This window comes from Anser brachyrhynchus (genome assembly GCF_964034855.1).
Source record: "Anser brachyrhynchus genome assembly, chromosome: Z".
Taxonomy (NCBI): Eukaryota; Metazoa; Chordata; class Aves; order Anseriformes; family Anatidae; genus Anser; species Anser brachyrhynchus.
This window is the reverse complement of record NC_137697.1, coordinates 33,219,389-33,247,217: the sequence shown is the minus strand read 5'-3', so window position 1 is coordinate 33,247,217 and position 27,829 is coordinate 33,219,389. Positions and strand designations below refer to the sequence as shown.

The following is a 27,829-nucleotide window of genomic DNA, read 5'->3' as shown; positions in this document are numbered from 1 at the left end:
CCATAACAGGTACAGACAGAATTCTTGATATACAATTTAAAAGCAAAATACCATGAAAATTAGAGTGCCTTCACAAGGTGAAAGTATTCTGCCTCAAGTATGAGTCAGGTCAGAAAGAGTTGTATGCCATAGTAGAAGAAGTCCAACTCATTGCTGATGACTCAACAGCATGACTCAGAAGATAGATCGAAAACAATTACACAAAAGAGACAGAAACCAAGCTAGTGACTGATATTCCAGAGCTCATACACAAGTTTGGTGAAAAATGATTGAACCTTCACAAGATATGAGGGATATATCAAGGGGAGGACAAAAACATGCCCTATAAAGAAAACGTGCAAAACCTGAATGACAGAATAAGAACAATGAAACTATTTTGAAAATAATAGTATGAACTAGATGAAAAAATGTTAATAAATAGTGGAAAACAGAAGCACAGAAGCTAAGACAATCAACATCTTTATACAAGATAAGTAAACCTTTCAATACTTAGTCCATACAGAAGTTGACGACCAAAGAGCTCAAATCAAACACATCAGCAACTGAACCTCTTTAGCTATAGTAGAGACCAAAGATACAAACCAGGGGGTGCTTAACTGTCTGGAAAATGAACAAACAAACAAACAACAACAACAACAAAAACAAAACTAGATATTTGTGCCTTGGCTTTTTTTTTTTTTTTGAGAAATTTTAGTATAATTGCTTGCAAAGTGTATCCTATCATGAAAAAGAAGAGCTAGTAGCACCCCAACCATGTGTATGATGCAACCAAGTAATTATCTGTTGCCTCTCTGAAATAGCAGACAGATATGGCGAGGTCTGATTCTGCCCTAGGTGTGCATGTGTTATGTGCTTGTGGACACAGAACAAAACTGTGCAGCAGCATGAAGAAAACAGCCTCAGGCAACAGAGGAAAGCCTACTATACCTTGAAAGGTGATGGCAGTACTTGAGCATCCCTCCTAACTTCTCATCCACCTGCAAGAGAGGCAGTCTCCCCTAATGAAAGCAAGGGGAGCAAACACCAGCCACAGTTCTGACAAATATGTTTTATGTTTTAGAAAAGAAAGAAATCAAACCAAAACAAAGCAAATAGTTGAAAGCTCAAACCTCTAGAAGAGAGTTTCCTCCATAAAGAGAGAGAAGTGGCTAGGCATGTAACAAAGTGTAGCCATCAAGTGACATGACAGTCTTGATCTAGATGTGGGAGAAGATCCAAACCCACAACGTGAACGTTTTGTCAATGCAATGGAGACAACCTTTAGGACTGCTATCTTTAACTATTTTTGATTACAGGATATATGTAATATACATTCCGGTATACTGTGTTTACATATTATCAAACTGTTACACCATCCTTTTAAAATAGAGACAGGAGATGATTCTCAGAAACTGCCCTCATTCTGTGTGTATTGAGCTTTCTGGAAAACATTTTTGGAAAGCCTCGTTATTAAGTATGATGTTTAGTTTACTCATTTCTCTGTGTTCTCTCAGTTCTCTCCATTTCCAGAAGTAGTCTAAACTAATACAACCACACAAAAGTAACTGATTCTACCACAAAAAGTTTTCATAAAATAAGCAGCCTTTGGGTGGTCTTCTTTAGTTTTATCATTTGAAGTGCTTCTGTCTTCCTTGAATTTTATTTAGTTGGTACTATTTTACTGGTGCTAACTGTTTTTTTGAAGTAGAATCAAATTATGTCACATTTGGACAAACTTCAGTATGTTAAAAATTTCAATCCTAGCAAATAACCATAGAGGGAAACTGATAATCCTTTCACAATGGTGATTCTAAGAAAGAGTCAGCTATCCATACCTTTAGGGAGAAATTAGTTGTTCAAAAACAAGTTTGCATGCCTGATATGATCATAGAATCATTTAGGTTGGAAAAGACCTCTAAGATCATCTAGTCCAACCTTTAACCCAACGCAGACAAGTCCACCACTTAACCATGCTACTAAGTTCTACATCTACACATTTTTGAAGAACTCCAAGGATGGTGACTCAAGTACTTCTCTGGGCAGTCTGTTCACATACTTCACAACCATTTCAGTCAAGAAATTTTTCTTAGCATCCAAACTAAACCTCCCCTGGTGCAACTTATGGTCATTTCCTCTTGTATTCTCATTTGATGCTTGGGAGAAGAGACCGATCCCCACCTCACTACAGCCTCCTTTAAGCTAACTTTAGAGTGCTATAAGGCTTCCCTTGAGCCTCCTTTTCACGAGGCTAAACAACCCCAGCTCCCTCAGCCACTCCTCATGAGACTTGATCTCTAGACCCTGCAACAGCTTTGCTGTCCTTCTTTGGGCATGCTCCAGCACCTTGTTATCTTTCTTGTAGTGAGGGGCCTAAAAATGAACACAGTATTTGAGGTGGAGCCTCATTAAAGCCGAATATAGAAGGACTGTCACTTCCTTAGTTCTGTTGGCCACACTACTTCTGATGCAAGCCAGTATGCTGTTGGCCTTCTTGACCACCTGAGCACACTGCTGGCTCATATTCAGGCTGCTATCGATCAATACCCCTAGGTCCATTTCTGCCAGGCCACTTTCCAGCCACTCTTCCCCCTGCCTGTAGTTTTGCATGGGGTTGTTGTGCCCCAGGTGCAGCCCTGGCACTTAGCCTTGCTAAACCTCATACAGTTGGCCTTGGACCATCGGTCCAGCCTAATCAGACCCCTCTGACCCCTCTGCAGAGCCCTCCTACCCTCGAGTAGATCAACACTCGCACCTAACTTGGTGTCTGTGAACTTACTGAGGGTGAGCTCGATCCCCCCTTTTAGATCATTGAGAACGATATTGAAGAGAAGTGGCCCCAGTACTGAGCCCTGTTATGGACTTCTGTAATTTGCATTTCATCATGTACTTCATCACAGACCAAATAGTCATGATGTAAGAAAACTGTGTAGATGCCCGATATACACATTATTGATGAGACTATTTATCCATCCAAACAATTTAAACTTGTTGAAGAGGATAGAACTTGCACAGACTGGGAGCTGTGTGCACTTTCTCTGGGACTCATGTTGTTAAGTCTTTTCTATCCACAGAGAAGGGTCAAAAGTAATGCATTGTAAGACTCCTGTGCAATCCTATTTACTTCACTTTAATTAATTGGGGATTAATTTGGCCCCAGGTGTTTAATAAATACGAATTTGAAAGAATGTTTTGCCAGTAACTACCAAATTAGTTCTCTTCTGTATATCAAAAGTCACTTTATCAGAATGATTTTTTAGTGAGAAAGGGATTGAAGTTGGGACTGTCTACCTTTTACAGATCAAACAGCATGTTCCTAAGGTACTGTGCCACCAAGGCCACCAATTCTATAAGTATTGACAACTAGATGTGCTCTTCTCATGTAGATGAAATGAGCATATCTGGGCGGATGTCCACAGAGAGCAATAAAGTACACTTTTTTTTTTTTATATTATTCCCCAACAGTTATCCCTTACATTGGCACTATCTTTCTCAATTTCAACTGTTCAAATCTTTTGAAAGGGGAATGGAAAAGGAGATGGGGATGGGTACAGTGTACACTTGGAAGCTCAATATTATTTGAATACAAGAAAATTACTTTCCTGGATAATTTTTTTTTTCCCAGTAGACAGACAGACACAGATCTAAAAAGATAGTGCTTTAGATGGTGCATACTCCACTCCTTCTGTTCACAAAAAAGTGCTTTAGGTGGTGCATACTCCACTCTTTCTGTTCACAAAAATTTGCAGTGATACTTGCACTCATAAAATTTAGAGTTAAAATTTGTCCAGACAAATTTGAACTAGAGAATATGAGAAACTGTTGTTTTGAATTATGTATTACTTACATGGTTTCTGTATGGAAACTGTATGGACAGGAGGAAAAAAAAAAAAAGCATAGTCTACAAACAGTCTCTTCATTATACAAATGGGGAAAGAAAAAGTATTTTTATTTTCATTAAAATTCAGCATGCCTCAAAGTTGAAAAATAAAGCATCTTTCTTCCTGGCTGGAAGTGAAGAGAAATTGATGATTTTAGCATCCTGCTGTGTGCAGCAAGGAACCAGGTAAAGCAGTACATTTTTCTAACAGGTATAAACACAAGTGAAGGCAGCTAACATGACTGTAGTGAGATCAGTTTGAAAGAGGTTCACTCCAAGCATGAGAGCCAACATTTAAATTCCCTTTCACTGAAAAAGAGACATTTTCATACATGTATTGAAAGCCTTGCTTTTCTTCAACTGATGTGATTTTTGTCTGCATATCTATTTGAAATTATTGGTGTAATGACTACATAACAAAGAGTCTGAAAAAAAAATATTAAGACGACTTAGAACAGAAAAACTTATTTTTCCTGGAGCACTGAAAGGAACAGTCTAACTTACACAAATTGTGTTCCCATGAGAGTAAATGAAAAAAAAAAAAGCCTATTATATGCTATAAAAATATGTATTATTATATTATATAGGTGTATATACATAATAATTAACTAAGACAGATTTTAGCTAGACAATACATGTACCTGCATTTGCCATCAGAACATTTCTATCTGAAAGGACAACTTAAATTGGAACATGTGAAGATCTGGTTATCCCAAAAGTTCGTGTTAGTTAATATATGATGTCCCTACTGCTTACGTCCATCTGCAATCCCAAAAGTTCGTGTTAGTTAATATATGATGTCCCTACTGCTTACGTCCATCTGCATAATTCTGCACTGCAAAGAAACACATATTCTTGTATGCCTATCTAATCCTAATTTTGTTATGTTGTTTTTCTTCTCAGCAGTGTAAATCTGACTTGAATTGTACTTCCAGTAGTGTAAGCAACACCAGAGACAGACTGTTCTTTTAGAGAAACACAGAATAAATCCACAGAAATCAGTGTTTGATTCTATACTTCCAGCAGAGTAAATGAAAGCAGGTTTACTCCAGAGCCCTATTATCTTTTTTCTTTTAACAGTGGAGTTGTATTAGTAAGGATCTGGTGGAGATGAAAAGAAAATCAGGGCAATCGATAAAAATAAACAAACAAACAAAAAAACAGGCCACACAACACATAAAGACATCTTTACAGGCATTTTAAATTAATGAAAACAGATATCAGCTTGGATAGAAAGAAAATCATTATTCTTAGCTAATAATGTTCTCCTTCCCCAAACTTCAATGTATTTTGTTGCTGTCTGTGAACTTAGATTCTAATTTAACCTTCTGGCCAGCATCTCATCTCAGTTTATCAGAGGCATCAGTCTTCATAATTGTGTTTTGTGCCGTGTTGGGGTCTTCCAGCCTGCAGCTCCACAAGAGTATTGAATTTTTTTCTTAAACTAGCATTTGAGGAAAAAAATATATTTTTTCCCCTCTTAGGGATGCTATTTGCAGATAAGCTACATTTGATTAGAATAAAAGGCAGGACTACATTGATAAATGAAAAAAGAAGAATGTTAGTTTCCCACAATGTACAGAACCTGTAGTTAAAACTGTTATTCCTTGTGTATCATCTCCAAAAAGCTGGTGTGGGGCACCTACAGGGCTTTGCTACTGTGATACATTTTGTGTAAGAAATCTGCGACACATCTCCTGTGCACCCCCCTTCTCATGTTCTTTTCACAATTCACTGAAATAAGACATATTTTCTGGAGATGGCAAACATTCCTCTGTGATAAATAAAGCTATTGTTTTGTTTTATACATTTCTTCTGGTGTTAAGATCTTTATAAATCTTTCTTTAACTAAGGGACAGACTATCACTCTCTATGCAAATAATATACTTGTTTGCATTAATAATTTAGGACTGACTTTGAGTTGACCTCATACTTTATCCCTCAATGGGGATCTATGAAGGGATATTTATAATACCTGTGGACATCTTGAATTACACCAGTGGGAGTTTTCGTCATCAGTAGATGAAAAGCAGAAACATGGACAGACTAAAACATGGCAGATATATGCAAAAGACAGATTGAACTTGATTTATTTAGCAGTCTATTACTTACTATAGCCCTCCTTGGTATCTCTCTTGGGTACATGAAACGGCAATTTTTCCTGTAACAGTAAAATAAAACTGGAAAAATAAGGAATACACATAATAAAGTATCACTTGAAAAAAGAAGCTTAAATCACAAATGTTATTTCCTGGATCCTAAATACAGTATATTTTCATAGAAGCCTTCAACTATTTCTATTGTCATTGATTCCCATGTGAAGTAAAGTAACAAATTCTTATTCTTGTTTGTTATTACCATTTTAGAGCACCCGCATGTGCGCTTGGCACTTTACACAACTACAGAGGAAAAAAGGGAGCTCTCTCCATTGAACAGTACGCAGATTCCACAATGGAGAGCTGCTGACATTAGAAACCTAAACAAGAAAAGGAATGCTGAGACTTGCTTTAAGAAAGGTTGTAGATATGAATACATGAACAATCAGATAAGCAGGACTAGTCTTAGCATTTTATATTAAATATGAAAAAATGTTTTCTCTACTCTCACTCCTTACAAAAATATTTGTTATGGACTTCAGCTCTCCACAGGCTTGCTTTTCAGCTCCCTGTTGATGTGGAAATCAGTCCACCAATATCCCAATCCATTCTGTATTTACAGTTACAGAAAGTGTTAATCGGTACAAAGAGGAAGAGGAAATCATATTCTTACTCCAGTTTCTCTGAAAGAGAAAAATCTTTTTTTTCCCCTTACATGCAGTAAAACCAGAGAAGCTGTGTGGAATGGTTAGACCTAGTAGGGATAACTTTGGCTTAGAAATGCAGAGGTGGAGAAGAGATGTGGAGAAAACCTATAGACAATAGTTTATTAACCTGTTTACCACTTCTTTGGAAGAGAGAGAGAGAGAGAATCTTATATTAGGCACCAAATACCTGTACAATTATGCGAGCAGAACTTTAACAGTGGCAGACCCAGCAGTGAAAGGGGTCTTATTTTTCTCTTCCTCAGGGTATTCAGTTGTTCCTCTCATGTGGCCAGAGGTCACTTTGCAATCTTTGGGGAGAAAATACTCCCTTGTAAGAACCAGTCCTAGTTTGTAACAGGGAGGAAATGCACATGGCTTCTCAGACAAGTTTTTCCCCGTCAACTCCTTCTTCAAGTACATGGCAGAAGGGGACTAATATCTGCGACAGACTCTCCAAAGCCATCTTCTACCTGAAAGTGTTAGAAATATTTGAGAAGACTACTATTTCTTGATTCCTCCTACTTAGTCTTAGCCAAAAGGAAACAAATATACAGGACATCAGTGTACATGCTGGTCATATAATAGAGCTAGATTTTAGGCGATCTGGTTATTTTTTACTCCAGTCATGGTTTTTCAGAATGTTTCAGATACTCTGCTTTTGCAAAAAGAAAGTACAAATGCATGCCACAGCAACACAACCCCTTAAGTTACTGTGTCCTGTCCTCATTCCACACCTTGACCTGTCTTTGGAGTTTACCAATGTACTCAGGTGACTAGGACAACTCAGGTGAACTGTCTCAAAGCATATTGTAGAGCTGCCCACCATCACTGGACCAAAGCTACCACAGACACAAAGTCTGTCCCCTTCTTGTCGTTACTTTCATAGGGTGGGTTAAGTAACAGTGCTTTAGAAGGAGAAAGATCTCGTATCCTCTCTCAGCCAGAATCTGCACCATCCCTGTTTTTAGAAAGGCTTGATAAAATATGAAAACTGCATTGTTTCCTGTATAACAAATATACTGATAGGAAACAGCACAGGCGCAGTAAGGTCCATATAAACAGATATTAAATATACAATGCTATGCATTGCTACCATGTTTATATTCTCTGTCATTGCTACTTCTGGATACCTATCCTATAAAATTTATCTTCTATTATTCCCTACAATATCTGTTAAGGTACTGCATGGTTTAGGACACTAGATAGTGTATAAAAGACTCTACCACATTAACTTTCTCATGACATCATTGATAACCAAAAAATAAATAAATTTAAAATAGGAAAAAAGTCAATGTAAAAGTTTATTTTCTCTATAAGGAAGATGAAATTACAGGTCCTTTGATTGTTTTGAAAAGTATGATCTGGAGTTCAGTTGTAACAATCGAGGCATGTTTTAAAATAGAGGTTACCTGATATTAACGGAATCATGAGAGAGGCTAAATGAATAAAATCAGCCTGTAGGCTATTGTTTAATATTGGATAGAAACACAAGAATAATTAAATGAAATTTTCCAGATTGAAAAGGACTATATAAAATATAGTCATGCTTATCAAAGCAGAGTGATCCTTACTGCTAAATCAACATGAAAACTAAGAGTAAGATGCAATAAAATAATGTAATGATACAAATATAATTAATTGTGTTTTGATCTTTTGTTTTTGTTTTCTGGATTATATTTCTTTTTTGATGTTCATCAAGGCCTCATGCTCATTCACAGTTAGACAGATTTACTGATATGGAATAGCCTTCTTTGCCCCTACTTTTCTTACTTAGTGATTTCTTTCAGAACAAATCCTGCCTACAGCCAGACTCAGAAAGCAGCATACCTTTGAGAATTACATCACATCTTTGCTTTCACAGAAAAGTCACCGAGTCAGCCCTGCAAGCTCCATCCACCCAGGAATCAGGGGACAACTCCAGTGACTGTCTCATGAGAAGGACAAATGTAATTTTTGTGGCTCCGGAAGAAGAGCAAGGTCTCTGCCTGGTGTTCTTAGAGAGCATACATAACCTCAGGTTGACCCTGTATATTAGTATGAATTACTGACTGTCAGGCACAGGAGAAGAATTGGGAACTGCAGCCAAAAGTCTGTTGAGTTATTGGCAAGAAACAATAAGTGGAGAAAAGCAATATTATTTTGCTTTTTTTTTTTTTTCTGCAAAATATAGAATATTCGTGTACAACATTCTTCAAAAAAGCACAGTCTTCAAGCAAAAGTGCACACAGAAGATATGGATGCAATTTCTTGTGTGTTATTTATAGATTTGGCTAAGTAGCTCTCCTGGGCTACATTTCGACAATTATTGCCTCATTGCTTCTTGATGTTTAATTTCTAGCACTTCCAGTATGGTTTTCAAAACAAATTTTGTAAATTAATCACAATAATAAATTGCATCTTTTCTCTGTGTTTAAGGAAGAAACTCCCTTACAGCACAGATTGAGGAGCATGACTGAGGAGATAGAGGAACATTGCTTAGTGGATGAAAAAGCTTTTCTGGAAGTTATATTACAAAAATACTTTCAACTGATGTTAAGGAAATTAAAAATGGAAGCTTTTATTCATAATCTTCTGCTTTGGTGATGCAGCAGATATGTTGTATTAGCTCCACTGGTAGGAGATTCTGGAATTACTTAAAACAAGCAATAAGCCAACCTTACTAATATCGTATTCCTCTATTAAAGGAAAAATCAAAGAGTATTACTAAGTAATATGGACCAGAGTAAAACAAATAATTTTTTCAATACACATGCACAATATTGACGTGTTCACCATGTCCAAAGAGCTTATGTATTTTGATAATATTTCTCTTGCAGTGTCCAGAAATACGCTATGTGTCAAACAGACAATGAAAGATCTTATTATACTAGTATAAATATATATATATATATATATATATATATATGGGAGAAATGGTAATCAGTTATGCATAATGAACACTCTGGAGGCACTTACATTTACTTTTTCCTCTCTTAGACTCCCTCTCAAACCATTCTTTGACTCTGGTTCATCCCACAGTGTCTCTTCCTTACAGATGTGACATGGATGTCGCTGCCTTCTCAGTCAATGCTCAGCAGATCCTGAATGAAGAGGTTCTTAGACAAACCCAGCCAGCCCATTTTAGCCCATATTTATTGTTTCCTAGCTAACTTCCTGTTGCAAAGAGAAAAGTATTTGAGCTAAACCAGGTTTAGTTCTGCAATACTCTTTTTCAATACCCAAAGTAAAATCACACAGAATCACAGAATCATCTAGGTTGGAAGAGACCTCCAAGCGCACCTAGTCCAACCTCTGACCTAACACTAATAACTCCTCCACTAAACCACATCACTAAGCTCTACATCTAAATGTCTTTTAAAGACCTCCAGGGATGGTGACATACCAAACTAAACCAGACCAAACCAGAAAAGAAAGCAACAACAACAACAACAAAACCAAACAAACAAACAAAAAAACCCACCCAGTGTGAAAAGCTTTCTCAAAAGGAAAAAAATGAAGAAAAGTTCCCTTCTGGTCATGTTAAATGAGCTCAGAAACTAGTACACTAGTAGGCAAACAAAGTTTTTTTGTTGGTGTTTTCGTTGTTGTTTTGTTTTGTTTGTTTTTTATTTTCATTGAGTGGTGAGTGGGGTGCAGAAGAAAAGAGAGAAAGCCACAAAATCAAATTTTGATTTTTTTGTAGCTTTATTTTTACAAAAGTCCACTTTAGGAAAGCCTTAAGGGAATGTATACTAGGTCAATATTAGTAATCTCCAATAAATTCTGTAACGCACTCTGCTAAGCTTTAAGACAAACTTGCTTTTACTGACATGTCTCTCCAAGTCTGAGGTTATCATTTAAATTACAGGTGGTACGGTGAAGACTGTTAGACCATTAACCAGGGAAGTGACTGCAAATGCTGTTCTAATTTATGTACAGATACCAATGCTAATTAAGTAATAGCAGAGGTTGTCTTTGAGTTTATAGAGCTATAATCATCTCCCTTGTGTTCAATAAATGCCACAGCTACAGTGTGTGGTGTTAATTTCACACTACAGTGGGAACTGGTGATTGTTGCCAAATATAATCATAAGTCACAGGCAATTTGGATTATTACAGTCAGGTATGGTGCCTGGAGAAATGACTTAGTCCATAATCACTTTTTAAAGTCACTACTAGGCATGTAAAAATTATGACTTTTCTACCTCTGCTGCAATACACTCTATATCCTGTTCTTAATCTGCAAGTAATCCAGAGGTAACATTAGATACTTAAAACTGTTATTATGGAAAAGATTTTCATATCGGTTATGTTTTTTTCTTGCATTTGTTAGGTATAAGAAATTTCATTAAGATACATTGTCTCCAGTAACAAACACAGGGGAAGTTCCCATTCACAGCAGAGACTTACACTGAGCCTGTTTTGTCTGGGTTTCCCTAGAGCAGAACTCTCAAAACGTAGCAGTATGGTTTTGCTCTCCTCTCTGCCCTTTGCCAGGCAGACTGCCCAGATGGCGAGGCTTAATGCCAATGTCACATTAATAGAGGTGTCACAGATAAAAAGGTTGTTATTGCACAATGCCTTTCAAAATTAGTAAGTACAGAAACTTTTTTTCCATCTTGGAAAGCTACATTTGCCATTTGAATGAAAACAAAACACTAAAACAGAGGAGTCCACTTTATCATTTTGGAGTAACCATTCCAGCAAAATCCATCAGAATGAGGATATTTATTCATTCACATTTTTCTCTTTATTTCCTCCTAACCACAAGAAAAATAAATGAAAAAAGTAGCTATACTGTGGCAATACTGACAAACCCTCATGTTTAGAGATCTTCTCTCTAAACCTAAAAAGTACCCAAAATACCAGAAGAATAATCAGGAATAGCATTTAAAGCAGATGACTCTCCCATGCAATTAATACATAAAAGGCCAAAAAAACAAAAACAAAAACAAAACAAAAAAAGAACCACACCAAACACCAACACAGAACTGTATCCTGTTCCCATGTGGGTCAGTGGGAGTTTTCCTGCTCTTGAAAGCCTGAACTGAAGCTATTTCTGTGAGCCATCCCTGGAGGTGACACATGGGAGGCACTGAATGCAGCCACAGGCCACCTCTTGTTGGAGGTGCCCGTGCAGAGGTGCCCTGCTTGATCTTCAGCATCAACTGCAGTAACTGGCATCAGGCCAACGATGTGACCAAGGCACATCAGAGTGAGGGTGCGCAGCCTGCAGAAGGCAATTAGCTGTTACCCACACAACCTCCTAAATCCCTGCCCCCATTGGCCTCTGAGAGCAGTACCTGAATTCCTGCTGCTGCTAATCTGTTTCAATAGATAATAGCCTCCCTGGAGAAGTGATGAAAGATGGATTACTTACAGTTTCAACACAGGGTCAGACATTGCTTTTCAGAGGAAAACGGAAGGAAAAATTAAAAGGAAATGCACTGAGATCTCTCTATGTTCATATCTGAGTTGTTCTGGCTGTAGTAAATGACCTGGTAGATGTTTTACATTTTTAGTATGTATGATTTCATTTATGTAGGCACTCAAATTCTCTTCTAAGATCCCATTAAAAAACATCACACTCCACTGCATCTTCATAAAGTCACTCACTTTAATTCGGAATGAAATCAGAATCACAAATCATGGATGCTGTCTGGGTCATTTACATAAACAGCTCCACTTATTATTAACAACTTTGTAGCACAACACTTTCAGAAACTACCCTCAGTGCTAAATAATTTAGTCCCATGCCATCTCCTGTTTCTTGCAGTAGTATTTCAACTTCACTAATGATGAACTAATGCTCTCTTTAGTTCAAAGAGTTCTCTTCCTTAATCACCTCCAGATCTCTTTATGAAGCTTCCCTGCACACATGTGCAGGTCTCCTGTTTGATTGTTGTTTGTTGTTTGTTTGTTGTTGTTGTTGCTTTGTTTTGTTTTGCTTAGCTTTGTTTTGTTTGTGTCCTCAAACCCACAACTTCTCACTTGATCACCACCTTCTTATCCACTTCACAAGATGATAGCCTATCACAGGTTTTCTGTGCCCCCTTGAGACATTCTGAAATGCTGTAAGCCTGTTTTTCAATAGCAAAGTAATATGTTTCCATAAGACTGCAGCTTATAAGGGTAGCATTTATTGGACCTGACAGACAAAATTATAGTAAAAATGAATATACTTTGATATATACTTCAATCACGTTTTTTCCAAATATTTGGCTTTAAAAGAAAGCAATAACATCCCAAGGTTTTTTGTTATGGTAAGTATATATATAGATAAGTTTTGTTTGTTACTATTATAAAGTATGAAGAAATGAGACAAACCTTCCTATAGTAAACTTTGGAGACACTACCAAGACACTCGTCTGGAGAGAACCTAGAAGTTTCAGAACTAAACGAGAAGTTCTCATGAGCTAAAGAGCAAGGTGGGTAGCTATTTATTCACCTAAACACATGACACTAATCCAACACCATAGTCTCTCAGTCATTGCAGTAGCCACCAACTGGGGCTAGCAGGAAGTTCTCAGCAGGCAAACTCTGTGGGTATCTTTATTTGCATAATCTTAGCTACCCAGCAGTCTCGTAACAGTACTGCTACATTTCATCCCATGGCTTTAATTTAGTTTGCCAACACTTCCTCGCTGGTAATAATAAGTATTAATTAATTAATTATTATTATTATTATTAATCTTAGATGATTCTAACAACAGGACAGGCTTTTCTGCCCCCCTCAGGGCATTCCCAAGTAAAATTAGGTCATGGCAGAACCCTGCAGGTAATTGACAGCAGTTATCCAGGAATAGTATAACTTTGTGGCACACTTCCCTGTTGTATGAAGAGTTTTCCTTTCTCCGTGTAGAATTAATAAATACATTTAACAACACATAGATCCCAATTTAAATAAACTACAATTCAACCATTGGGTTTGCAAGATGTCATAATTCACAGCAGTGATAGAGAGAATGAAAAATCAATTGCAATGAAGTTTATTCCTTCTAATATAGTTAGTGATTTCTCAAAGTGTTTCAATAAAATATCTTATTTAGCATTTCTGAGGTCAGATTTTAATTTACAAGACAGCATAATCTACAGATATCAGATATTTCAATGCAAAAATAGATATTAAAAAAAAAAAAAGACACAAGTAAGTCCAGTCTAAGATTTTCTGGCAAGTATATTTTTCAGTTAGAAATACAGAAGCCCTGTAGAGGATCGTGCCTGATAAAATTATCCTTTGGGGTTTATTTATTTATTTATTTGTTTACTACCTTTTAAATTTGTTTATCAATTTATGTTTCAATTGGAGTGACAGTATTTCTCCCAAGCACCATCTGGGACACCTCTGGTTGTCACTTTCAGTAGCAACATGCTTTACTGAACAGTAGCGTATGGTTTCTAAATACCATTCAGAAAAATTGTGTTTGAAGTGAAGGACACATGAAGGATGCCAAAAGAAGAACAAAGTTTGAGTAGAAAACAAACAAAACAAAACAAAATGAAACAAAAAAAAATACTGAAAATGTCATGGACTAAAATTACTTGTTAAAGAACAAAATAAACTTTTTTTTTTTTTTGGAATTGAATGACTCATGAGATATTCTTCATTATTTTAGTTTTATACGTATTTAATCTGTGCAAATAAATAGAATGTATAAAACAATTATTTTTATAGTATTTTTTTCATGTTTACTTGCGGTTGTTTGGAGTGTAGTAATTGCATCTGCTGGGATATATGTCACACACCAGGTATGTGCAGATTAAGACATTTTACCAGTTATGCTGATTTTGATATAGGAATGGCTAGTTTTGCAAAACTAGTACAAGAATCTTACAATAAGAGAAAAGGGATTGTGGCCAAAAAATATTCACAAGAGCCTAGTAAAATACCACTATCCAGAGAACTAGAAAGGTATTTTAATGCTGTTTGTTATTGTATACTGTAAAATGCTTATGCTGGAATATTGATGAACTTTTTGGCAAAGGGAGACACAAAATGTTCTATGCTTTGCAATGTAATTATTAAATTTTAGGTCATTTCTGTCTTCTTTTGAGTTGGACCTGGTGAATTGTTTTGAATTGCTTCTGCCAATAAACGCCTGTCATCTGAAAACAAAAGTGTGTGGCATGGGAGGAAATATATGATATATAACATCCTGAACCAGAAACATTGCAATAGTAGGAAACAGATGATAGTGGAATTGGACTGAAAGCATCACAACAAACATTCTCTTACCCCCAAGGACACTCAGCTTGTGCAAGGAAAACATGAAGAACAAGATTTGTTGCTTCATGTCTTGATAGCATGAATTCCTTCAGTAAAGTCAACTCCCATCCATAAGTGTTGAAGGGATTTGTGTTACCAGAAGTCATTTGATGGAGAAAGAGTATCCAAATCCTGCAGCCTCAGAAATGGTTGAGCACACAAAGTATCCAGGGTGGCTGATGGCTGTGTTGAGTGAATGCAATTCTGCTACAGAGATAGGGAAAGGCTCCCAGCTCAACCCTTAGAAGCCCTGTTGGCTTTATTCAGCTGTTAAAGACTGAGTTGTAGCTTTCAGTGACAGTGCAGGGAAGGCATTTTTCCACATTCCTGAATAAATGGTGTAGATTTTTGGTATTGTGATAGAGGAGTGGGTGCATGGAGAAATATGTGTACAGGACTATAGTCTACTTTCAGTACCAAAGATCCTACTGTGCCCTCCCACACAAATAAATCCCCTTACATCAGTAGGGACCTACAGGGTTCAACATCAGGGCAGAATCCAGCTGTGTGTTTCTATGCTTCATAATAATATGAGAGTGCTGGGATACTGCAAGTGCGGGACAATATTGGAGCCTTTGCAAACCAAGCTTCAGCACAGAAACACACATATTCTGGAGAAGCAGTGTTGGGAATTATGGGTCTCTAATATGGAACTTTTTGGCATCAGATGGTATGTGTTTGCCATCATGATCTTGTTTTGCAGTGAAAGCAAGCTGTTGGTGGGAAAGGAAGTGAGAATGAATAATAAAATCTACCTCTAAAAATAAGAGCAGCTTTACAATAGGCCTTTTGGTCTTACTCTGTTTATATAGGCAAATTACTTGGCAGACTCTGCTCTGACAGCACAGAAGCATGCTTTAGCCTGCTATTTTTGAGCCACCTATTCATCACAGGAGCTTTATTAAAAATGTACTTTCCATTCTTCTGCAAACAAATACAAAAATCTGGTCTCTGAAGATATCAGAGCCATTCATTTTTGAAGCTGGCAGCCCTGACTTAGAGAGAAGTTATGCATTATCTTTTTTTTTTTTTTCAGAGCAAGCTTTCCTTTTATCTACTAGAAATAATGAAATATTAGATGTTGTATAAAAAAATATTAAACTGTTTTGAAGGGAAGAGAAAGAGAATCACACAATCTGACTCGAGTTCACCACAGGGATTCTTCTGATGCTGCAGAGAAACATAAGAAAGTGTTCTCAATGCACATCCACAGGCTACTTCTCCCATGCAGCTTCAGTACTAAAGAATTCAGCATTTCTAGGGAAATAACTTCTTTGCCCTATGAGTAATGCATATAACACACTGCCAGCAAAGCAGTCCCTGGCTGGTGGTTCAGTCATGTTACACATTCAGAGTAGCTTCACCTCATATTTCCCCAGAAGCCATCACTGCCTAATTTCAGCTGTCATTGCCTGGTAGTGCTCTGAGGCATGACAACAGAAAACTCGGCCCCTGACATGGAGGCTTCTGCTTGTTTGTTAAACACCGTCATCTCTGCTTAGCACAACATTGTTATCAATGGACATGCCAAGAGTGTCCCAATAGGAACAGTTTGGTTTTGTTTGTTTGCTTGCTTGCTTTTGGCTTTGTTAATTTTTATTTTTATTTTTTTTTGGTTAGGCTTGTCATTGCCTGTTAGGATTAGAGAAACCCCATCAATCAGGGAAATCCTAAACAGAAGGCTACAGCTGTTTGAATGGCTAGTGGTTTTATGTATTTGGTTACCAACAAGCATACTAGTGTGACACCTCCACCAACACATCAGAGACAGGACAGAGAGCACAGAAAACCCCAATTTCCTCCTTCTTCCCGTGTGAGTCAGAGTTACAGTAACACCTTGTTCAAATGCAATATAAAGAAAGCAAGCCCTAGGATTTAATAGCCCTTGAAAGGTTTTGCTTCTTATCAGCAAGGAACAAAGGCTTGATTCTTCAAACTAACTTAAAGTGCTTCTAATCTGAGGTACAGAAAAAACAAATGAAGATCAATTAAAATACTTAGACTACCTTAACTGCAAACTATCATTGGACTACTTTGAGAAGAAGGAGAGGCATTAATTCCCAGATGCCTGTTTAAAGTCATCAAGGTCTCCTCCCTTCAATCATTTTGGATAACACCAAGCTGACACATAAGCAGAAGATGGGAAGATAGTGAGGCTATGGGTGCTGAAATCTCCCCTTCCAGCTGCCAGAGGCTGGGGGCAACTCTGCAGCCTCCCAGGAAGGAAGGATGGAGCCAGACAGCAGGCAGGAGCCCCAAGGCAGCAGCACTGCTTCTGCAGGGCTGCACATGGGCAAGGGCTTTTCTGTGCCATGGCTGCCTGTGGAGCCAGACCCCAGGCTCCATCACATTGGTCCCAGAGGAGGCAGATACAATTTCAGAGTGAATGAAGACTCAGAATTACCCCTGTTACAACATCCATAGGAGAAAGACCAAAAAGTTAACCACAGATTCCAACAACAAAAATGGTAGACACATAGAGCTCAAACGTTACCATTGGTCGGTAGACTGCAGTACTACTGATCTGTAAGTATGATCAGAGAGGACAGAACTGGCTTCACAGAGCCTCTAAAAAGGTTAGATATTTTCCTTATGATTGCAAGGAAGTAAATCGACAAAAATTGACGCACTAGTGATAGCCATGTCCTTGAACACACCATCAGAAAACTGGGAGGCATATGCTTAATGGAATTCTTCCCATTACCTTTTCCATAGGATTGCTGTTTCAAATGTTGTGGATTTTTTGTCTCTGTTTAGACTCCATTTAAGTGGAGTTCAACACCTATATCCTACAAATTTAATCTATACATTAAGTCAAATTTTCACTCTAGTAATGTCCATCTTTAAACGGACTTTTCACATGTGTATATTTGGCTTCACAAAAATATTTTTTCCAGGTTTGAAATAAGTATGATATGATTTTTAAATACTTGATTGTAAAATGCATAGCTGTTATTAACACATTCCAGTTGGTTATAAAAATCACTCTGTATATTTTTTATTCAACTGGATGAATACCCTGTTACTGGGTTTTTGATAACATATACTTAGATGATCTGATCCAAAATCTTGCAAGTTATTCATAGGATAGAAACTGCCCAATCAATTTATTGGCTTTTTTTTTTTTTTTGTCTAAGAGCATTCTGACTGTTAAAAATTAATTGCCTGAATGTTTGCACACAGAAGACATTTATATCTGAGGTTGTATCTTGTACAGCATTAAAGATAAAACAAACCCAGACCATTCTTGCCCAGCTTTGGTTGTTTTAATTCAGTTGAAGTTTTTGAGAGAACCTTTACCTGATGTGAAGAGGGCAAATAGTACTGTATCAGAAGAAAGGAGGAAGTAAGTCTGTCCTAGGTAATAGGGAATGAACCTTCTACCCTTCCCAAATTCATGGCACACTGTACAGAACACAGTTCTGTATCTCGGCTGACGGGGTCACTGGTGACAGAAAGAGCCAGGCAAGAGAAAGCCAATGACAGCCCAGTACTCACAGACACTGCCTGATCAGAGCGTGGTTTTCCATAAATGTGCTCCAAGTCCATTAAATAAAACCTTTAAGAAGGGACACAGAAGCCAGTGGAGCCACATCTTCCTGTGCTACCTCAGGGCTGCAGTCCTCTGGAGACCTGCTCTTTCCAAAAGCCCCCTCAGGAGTTCAACTGAACAAACTCCCTCATTTACTTGTTAATACTGTAACATTAAAATTGTATCTTTTAATAGATATATAGATATATATTCATTAGCCTATATCCTATAGAAAGAGGACTTCTTACAATCCTGTAGGACAAACCCTAACAGTAGCATCGCCACACATATTCACAGAAAAACAGTTATACTTTTGGTAATGTTGGAAAGCTCATCCCATTTGTTAATTCATCTCATTTATTTGGAAGGCAAGGGTAGCAATTGGGAACTTGGTTCCTTATCGCTGTAGTGTGTCTTTATAAAAGGACATAAAAGATAAGAAAAACATGCCCTATTACAGCAGTAACCTGCCATTTGGCCTTCTCAAGAGATACTTATCTATCTGCATACTGACTAGCTGGATTAAAGGTCAGCAATGATCGATGTGGCACTGAGTCGCCATTACAAGGAGTCTATTAAGCACAGCTAATAAGGGGACAAGACAGGATGTATTCCTCACCACTCTTACATTTGGAGACTTTTTGTAGATAGTAAAACAAAAGAGGTGCCTCCAAACAGATGCTGGATGTGTGTGATTTCACGCTCACTGATCTTTATCATCTGCATTTAGTATTCGCCATCTCCGGCAAAGGAAGCATCAGATACGCAACCAAGGGGCAGGCACAAGTTTGAGCAATGCAATTCAAGCAGTCATTGGAGAGCAGACAGAAGTGTATTTTAACTCAATAGTTAGAAAATAACCTATATACTATATACTATAACCTATATAATCAATTTCTATAAACTTATTTATCAAATACTGGTGATTTATGAGAGCAACTAGTGAAACAAACTAGTGAAACAAAAATTAGTTTGCAAATGGTCTAAAAGCTTAAGCTTATAGGATACTATATCCAGAACTGATCAAATTTGTCTGGCTAGAGACATAGCCCTGATTATATATAATTCTCAGGATACTTTTCATAGGATCCTTTCATATAAATATATGCAACTGAAGTAACAAACATTAGGGGCAAATATTTATAATTGCCAAAGTTTTCTAGGCAGTCTAGTTCTGATGTCAGTACAGCTGATGGTGAAAATCCCTCAAGACTGCAAGAGACATCAAATGATTCAGGACTGAGCATTTTATAATTTATGCTTAACCTCAGTCTGAAAGCTGTGTGTGTGTGTATGCTACCTGCTACTACTTTTAAAGGCCTCCGTGTTTAGTCTGCTATAAGAAACTGCACTTCCACTAACATTTCCAAAATGTCAATCAGTATTTATCAATGTAGTAAATATATGGAAAGCAGATGCCTGAGGTAATTTTGTCAATAATAAATAAAGTTATTTCAAGGATTAATGTTTTAGTTAGCATTTCTGTCCTCTGTTATGGGTCCTCTACAACTTAAAAGAGTCTCATCAAGCTCCATGTCATTATGTATTCTATAGTGCCTATTATCTGCACCATGTTTCACCTTCTTCTCCCATTCCTTATCTACTTTTTGGATGTCTCACATTCTGAATAAATATCTACACTCTTTTTTGATTCACTGCTGAGCACCAAATATGATAAAAACAAGTCATGAAAGTCATCTTCCAGTGATTATCCAAAAGGCAATAACAAAGACAGCTGAGCTATTATTCATGAAAATGTGATCAATGATAAGCAAGATAATGTAGGTATAATAGTGCTAGATAATTGCAGGTAAGGTACAGTAAAATGTGTTTATATTCACATAAACTAGTAAGCAAGAGAGAAGTGCAGGCAAGCTATTTTAATATGTGATAGAGGCCATGTCCTATTAAAACTTTGACTGGTTTTAGTTACTTTGTTTTGTTAAAACTGGTATATTCCCTTCTGAACATTTCACAGTGTTTACCACTGTAACAGAATTAAATATATGTAAGCTTGTATGATACAGTAAAGAGCGATATGTACAAGTTAATCTTAGTTAATGGTACAGTGACATAAAAGCACAGCAAACCATTGGTTGAACAGTTCACAGGAGATTGTTTAAAATAGAATTTAGCTAATTCTTTTCCTTTCAAATTATGGAGAGGACTGCCCAGATCAAGACAAGTTCTGATATCCTGGGAAAAACATTGCACACCTTATGAATTTCACAAGTTTCTTTTGTTGCCAATGACCAATAATTTAGTGCTGTTTGCCTATTGTCATATTGTGGTGCAGGTTTTCACTGCAAGCTATGCCTCTTGACTTGGGAGGTCCTTGACCTGCCATGCCACAACTGTTCTTGTGTGCTTCATCTTAGCTGCTCTGCCTAGCTAGGCATAGGAGCCCATCAAGCTGCAGCCCAAATCGTGTGGCCCACTAACGGCAAGGCAGGATTTGAGGCAGCACCTACACAAAACCAAGTGCTGAATTTTTAATATGGACAAATATACTTTTATTGAAAAAAAAAAATCAGATGATTTGGATGATTTGTTGTATGAGGTAAAATCACGGGAGCTGGTTTATCTCCTCTGAGAGTTCAGTTCGTTTCCAGTGCTCATTTCAGACCAATTAGTGCATATTATAGCTTTTTTGTTATAGCTGGAATACCTAGCATTGCTCCCCAAAGCAGGAGTCAGTTGGCAAGCCAGAGCTGGTCACACCAGGAATAGTAAGAATATACTGGCGAAAGCGATTGGGCAGGTAGAAAGACCTTCAAAAAACATAAATGCAGGATATACGTTGAGGTCTGGGGCTCTTTCATTTTAACTCACCCACCTAGTACCTAAACTGTAGCCTCCCCAGGTCTCACGGTGTGTGCACGAGTCTGTTGAGCCATGGTGTTTCAGTAGGTGGCACTCTGTCCCTGGAGTCTGCCCGAAGCCCGGCACGGAATTCCAGACTTGGGTGGGATTTAAGCAGAAACCCTCGGCTCTGGGGCATCTCCTCAAGACTGTACATTCTGGGGTCCAGTTCCAACCCCAGCAACTCTACTGAAATTAGTTCTGCGTGTTAAAGCAGATGAGGAAATCACCTCAACCTCAGCCCCTCAGCTCTTGCAAAGCGCTGCTGTGGCCGGTGCTGCTGCACCCCTCAGCTTCCAGCTCAGCCCTTCCCTCCCTCCACCCTGACCCTGCTGCCCCTAAGGGCGCTGAAGTTCAGCGGTCAGTGGAGCAATCTGTCTGAGACCTGTATTAATTTCACAGAGGCCATGGGCACTGTCACATTCATAAAGCAAAAGCTTGAATTCTTAAAGCACTGCAGACAAACTATGGAATTACACAGGTGGTTGTTGTTGCTTTTAATGCACTACTCAGTTAGTGTAAGGAAACAACAAAAGCCAGCCCAAAGGAAGAATAAAAAGGTGCAGCCCACTTCAGTATGCAACTTCCATGGCTATCTGGAAATTAAATTGTGTTCATTTGGCTTTCCAAAAAGTACACCTCAGAGGTAGCTGATGACTGTAACAGCTGGTGCCTAGGACAGAGAATCCCCCCAAAAACGTAAATCAAGGGACAGGATAGTTTGATCAGTAGGCAAGTGAACAACTGTTTGTCTGCAGAGATCAGTACAGAGGGATCATTAACTTCTCCTTTAAGTGACTTTTTTTTTGTACTCAGGAAACCTGGTCAAGGCATGATTATTGTTGGTACCACCCACTATGTTTTCTTTTGCTATTTATCCCTGAAATTCATTTGTTCTAGCTGGGTTTGCAAGCAAGCTGTTGCCCAGGCTCACAGGGACTCAGCACTATGTTATTATTTTGCATGGATTTTTCCACTACACTCAATGATGATATTGAAAACTCGCTGATGAAGGGACTCAGCTGACATGTATAACAAGTGAAAGTCTGCAGTGATGGTTAATGAGAAAACAAGGCAAAATCTGCACAACAAATACCTGATTGAAACTCGTTTTGGAAAATGAGTGAGCATTCATTTTAGTAGTAAAATCTTACTAAGAGGAAATGCAGTACGGAGGAAATCACTAGGTAAAGGCACAACACAGTGTTTTCCATTTTGTTAGAGCTGCTCATTTCTAATCTTGGCAAGTATCTCCTAAAGCAGCTTATTGAAATGAAACAATGGTTGATGTTGTAATATGGTAGCATGGTAATTGCAATCAAAAATTAAGAATTAATGATCATACTTTTACTATAATCTTGCATGGTTTTCAGCAGTGTGAGATTTCATGTCTTCAACACTTGATCTCAAAGAAAGTTATAATTACTCAACCCTCTTTTTTTTTTTTTTTTCCCCCGTCCCTGAATAGCTTACAGGCAATTGAAAATTAATTCTTGTTTTTATGAAACAACACAAGGATTGTAGGGGAAATAAGTAATTTTAGTAGCCCAGCAGAGCAGGGGGACCTTCCTTCTCCCCAAAATACCACTCTGGATAAATCAAATTAGTAAATACCAATTTGTCCAGAGATAAATAGTCATACACTGCACTAAGAGATAGTTGGGCAGAGAAGATGTGCACAAGAAGATTCACACACACCCCCTCCTCTTCAGTTTTGCTCCTTACAGCTGTCTCCACAAGTGCATGGGTCTTGTCATTTCAATGGCAAGATGTTGTTTAGGAAACAAACAAACAAACAAACAAGCAGCAACAACAACCAAGGAAGAAGTGACATTTTCTCGCCTCCTTTTGAAAGTATGAGGAGTTATCATACTCTCACAATCCACATCCCTCATGATGGTAAAGGAGGATCAGAAAAGCAGCCTTTTCTATACCTCCTTGCTATCATCATGACTTTTTCATGCTGTTCAAAAGTCCAGAGAAGCTGTGCTCCTCTGAGGTGAAAACAGGCACCCCAACATGCTTAGGAAATTCTTTCCTCCTCTCATGCTCACAGTTGCATTACAACTCTTTTGCAGTTATTCTTGCAAGTTAAGAAATCACAGACCTCTAGTACTACATTTCTTAAGGAAGGGTGGAGAACACAGCACTTTTCTGTGTAGATAACAAATAGGCAAGGAAAAGCTGTACAAGTCATTCAGGTAACCAAAACAACAAAAATACCATTAGCAATTTTGGATGTTTGTACTTAGTACAAAAGCTTCCACTTGTTTTAAAGCAATAACAAATTATGATCATTTGAGTAAATTGTTACAAGTGGCATGGAGAGCTGGTACAATATATATTGGGGAAGCACAGAAGTACATTATCTTAGTAGCCCTCCCAAAGAGGATATTCAACAGGAACCTCTGTTGATTGTGCAGCCAAGAGGCTCAATGAATATATGTGGGTTTGTACCACTTCAGGAGATCACTCCAAAAACTACAGCAGATACGTGAACCCGGCCTCAGCTGCTTGTCATAGAAGAGCTTGGGGTTACTTTTAGCAGTATAACTTAAAATGAGCAAGACTGATACTATTTTACCTCATTGACTTCTCTCTGAATCTTCTCTCTTCACAGATTTCAGTTTTGCTTATATCTGTTTTTGTGCTTTCTCTTTCAACTTCTTAATCCTGTTCCTTGGTTTTGCTTCTTTTTTCTGTCTTTAACTCTTACTTGTGATCCAACTAACATACGTTCACTCTACTAATAAAGAGTACCTCCTCATTCCTAATTCTAATTCATGTTAGTCACTGTTAATTTAGAGCAGTATCTAGAGCTCGTGGCCACCAGGACTCCTTTTTGCTGCTGCTGCAAGCTAGACCTTTCCATCCCTTTTCACGCTTGAGCAACAAGGTGAGAGTGAAGAATGCAAGCCTTCCTTTTTTCAGAGTGGAACTGAGGCCAGGGAGATGGCAAAAAACAGGAGTTCACAGTAAAGCACTGACACAGCAGGAATAGTTGCAAAGGGATGCAGATACAAATCACCATCTAAATGCACAGCTTTGGAAGCTTCCGGAAGGAAATCTGATGTTACTTCTTTTCAAGACTGTTACAGTCACGAGTTCCTTTTGGTTACAAGGAGTTTCATATTGACTATCTCGTAACTTAATTTTATGTTGCCATTTTTCCTGCTCTGTACTGATCACTAAAGAGACCACTGGGGTTATGAAAACATCCCTTGAAAATGCACTTAGAGGTCTCTTAAATCCCCCTGTGTGGAATACGGCCTGATGATCTGGCAACCATCAACTTCTCCTGCAATGAGCAACGCTTAGTACCTTCATGGCTGTGTGCTCACAACAAGCAAGGGAGAGAGCAGAGAGCAGATGGAAACATCAGTATTCACAGAAAGGCAGAAATTCATGCTAGAACTTCCCCCTCCCCCTCTTTTAATTTTTATTAAAGTTACCACATTTTCAGTAGTTTGTTACTGTCATTTCAAAGCTAGATTGACCTTTATATAATTTTCAACGGATTTTTTTAAAATCCCTTTTTGGATCTCAATTTCTAGAATTAAAATGCAAGTTTCATATTAGTAATATGTATTTATACAGGACATCAAAAGGAAAGATTTTTCTCCTGAAACTTCACTTGTTTTATTAGTTCACAGCAGAACTGGAGAAGAGATACTGCAGCTCATGCAGACCTTGCTTGTATTTATACAACAGTTAAAAAAACACTCCAAAAGCTGTCTATACTGTAGCTAGTCCTATTGTTCTGTGAGAATTCTGGTCTTAATATTTCTCAGAAGAGAAATAAAAAGTCATAAAATTAAGTCACACAAAATAGTTTCAAATAATGTTAAGTGTTTTACTTAAGCCTGCACAAAGTTCAAGATATTACATTTGCCCTCTTACTCCCCATTGTGCGAGCACTTTTGCAGAATGAGGACTCTTATAGACCATACACGCCACAGCCTCTACCCTAAACCCTATATTTTTTCCCTCCTGCTCCCCCCTTTCAAATTTAATTTGGGCTTTTAGTGTTGTTTTTTGAACATATGGTGTGGGGAGGGGAGTGCATGGTGAGGGAGGGGTGATTCACTTGCTAGTTTTGTAATGCTCTTTGTTCTCATTCATATTCTTCTGTGATGACGCATACTATGAATGTTCAGTAATCCTGGAACCAGCATCTCAGCTCAGGCTACACCCTTCCACTGGTCAGAAAACAGTATCATCAAGTTAAACAACATTCATGTAAAACAAATGGTGGAGCAAAAGACAATGACAAATAAAGAAAGGAAGAGAATGAACTACAGAATGGTTTCAATGAATGCCATTAAGTATGAAAGGCAAGTTTTCCTGCTGGCATGATTCTTTAATACTAATCTATGTTGATTTATGACCAGATCACAATGGATGTTTTTGTGTATCTGAACTGTGGGGGAGAAGAGAGAAGCATGCCTATAGAGAGGGGACCAGCACACATGCACACAAGCAGTTGTGTGTTTCCATCTTTCACTAGTGAATACACTTCTTCTGGAAGTCGAGGCACTGCAGCTCATCCTTGATCACTAATGTCAGCTTGAACAACACATTTCTCTAGTGGAAAGGTGGTTTACACTGCCCAGGCTACTTCTGTTGCTAGTCAAGTCAAATAATAATCATAGAACTCAAGTTTTCTCTTTAGAACACGAACATCTCATTTACAAGCATACGTTGATCCTTAGCAACCTGACAGCTCTAAGGGGATTTATGAGAATTTAGGCTTAAAACAGAACAGAACAAAACAAAACAAGCAAACAAACAAACATATTTATTCACAACATATTTTCATTAGACATTTCCAGAGATCTGGTTATCTCTCTGTTACATAACAATACCTACACAGTGTCATTTCATACCTGTGCTAATATGAGCACAGTATGCCTCCTGCCTTCAGTAAGGCTGGAATGCATTACTCCTGAATTGCCATCACATTTGTTTTGATTTCAGATTTGGGTTTGTATACACACATATGTTGTATGCCCATGCCTGCAAAGTCCAGTGAGACCAATAACAGAAGTAATTTGGACTGCAGTATGTAGCAGCTCAGCCACGGAGATGCAATCCAGTTTGCTGTATTTTTCTTTGCTGTATCATATGGACAGTAAGGATGAGCTTATTTGTCAACTGCTCTATTTCCCTTTACTGTTCCCTGTCTTCCGGTGTTATTTGCGCTCCTATTTAGGCACAGACATATCCCATTTCAATATGTATTGACCTCACAGAGAGCAGAAAGATATACAAAAGGAGAACCATTTGGTGTAGAAATAGTCACCTGCTTCTTAATTAGAAGACCAACTGTCCAAACAAAAGAATGAATTGCATGCCTTGCTTACTGTGATAGAGTGAAAGAAAGCTTCGAATTACATGATTTACAAAGAAGATGACACCTCTGTTAGAGCCCACTTAGCTGCAGCATATAATCAGGAGATGACAAGGTCAGATTTTTTTTTAAAACAAAAAAATCCAAAAGTTGTTTTTTTTTTTTTTTTTCTCATTCTCATTCTCTTCTCTTCTCCCCTCCCCTCCCCGTCTCGTCTTTCTGTATTTTGTTTGTTCATTCTCCTCATTGCCCAGCATTACACACACACACACACATCTTCAGGGATTTGGTATTCTGAAAAGCCTAAACAACTCAGAATAGGAAGTCAACTAGCTTGTCCCAGACAACTAAGGACAACCTTAGCATGAACTTCGTTATTTCTCCTTTGGTTGCTGCAAGACACACACATTTCTCACTTTTCTCCCAGATAGTTTTAAACTTTATGATTACAGTGAGATTATGAAAAGATTGGAACCTGAGTTAGTCAAAACCTGAGTGCAGGCAGTGATAGTGATGGAGGGGAACGTTAGAATACTTTAAAGTCTTTATGTGCTAGTCCTCTAGCATCTCCCACCACCAAAGTGAGGATTTTTAGCTAAACAAATTTCATTTATTTGCAGAATATTACTGCTAATAAAAATCTGTGCAGACAGTGTGTAACTTCAAGGGAGAGATGACACACTCTTATATGCCCACACACAGGCGCACCTTATTTTAAACCAAGGTGTTTTCATGTGATTCACAATGTGCAGAGCTAACATTCTATCTTTAGAGATTTGCTCCAGACCAGAGGAGCAGACATCACATGAAAGCTGTCAGCACAAGATGTTGCTGCTTTGGGCTATGTACCCAATAGGTACATCTATCAGAATTCAGCATATGTATCAGAATTCCATAGCTGTATCCTCCCCCTGACTTTTGCAACATTGTCCAAAAGTGATGCAAGTCTGAGCAACCTGGGCAAACTACTGCAGTCTCTACCCAAGCACAGCTACCTTTCAGCTCAGAGAATGTTTTGCCCAGGTATGCCTTAACTACCAAGACCTTTGCTTTTCCAGGTACTGATCCTGATTGGGGTTAGTAGTTAAACCTATTTGTTCTACCGGGTCAGGCAAAGCTATCACCTTCTTCTAGGCATGAACCCCTTATGCAGGGCTTTTGAGAATAGGCATGACAGTGCC

General features: G+C 38.0%; 1 long non-coding RNA gene across 2 annotated transcripts in view; it reads right to left on the bottom strand.

Annotated features, from left to right (window-relative positions):
• The window catches only part of LOC308185772, a 48,617-nt gene extending 21,724 nt beyond the window's left edge, over positions 1–26,893 (bottom strand). For both annotated transcript variants that reach the window (XR_013943743.1, XR_013943744.1), the window contains exon 1: positions 21,273–26,893. This is a non-coding gene — a long non-coding RNA (uncharacterized lncRNA). The remainder of the gene's footprint in view (positions 1–21,272) is intronic.
• Between the last annotated feature and the right edge of the window lie 936 nt (positions 26,894–27,829).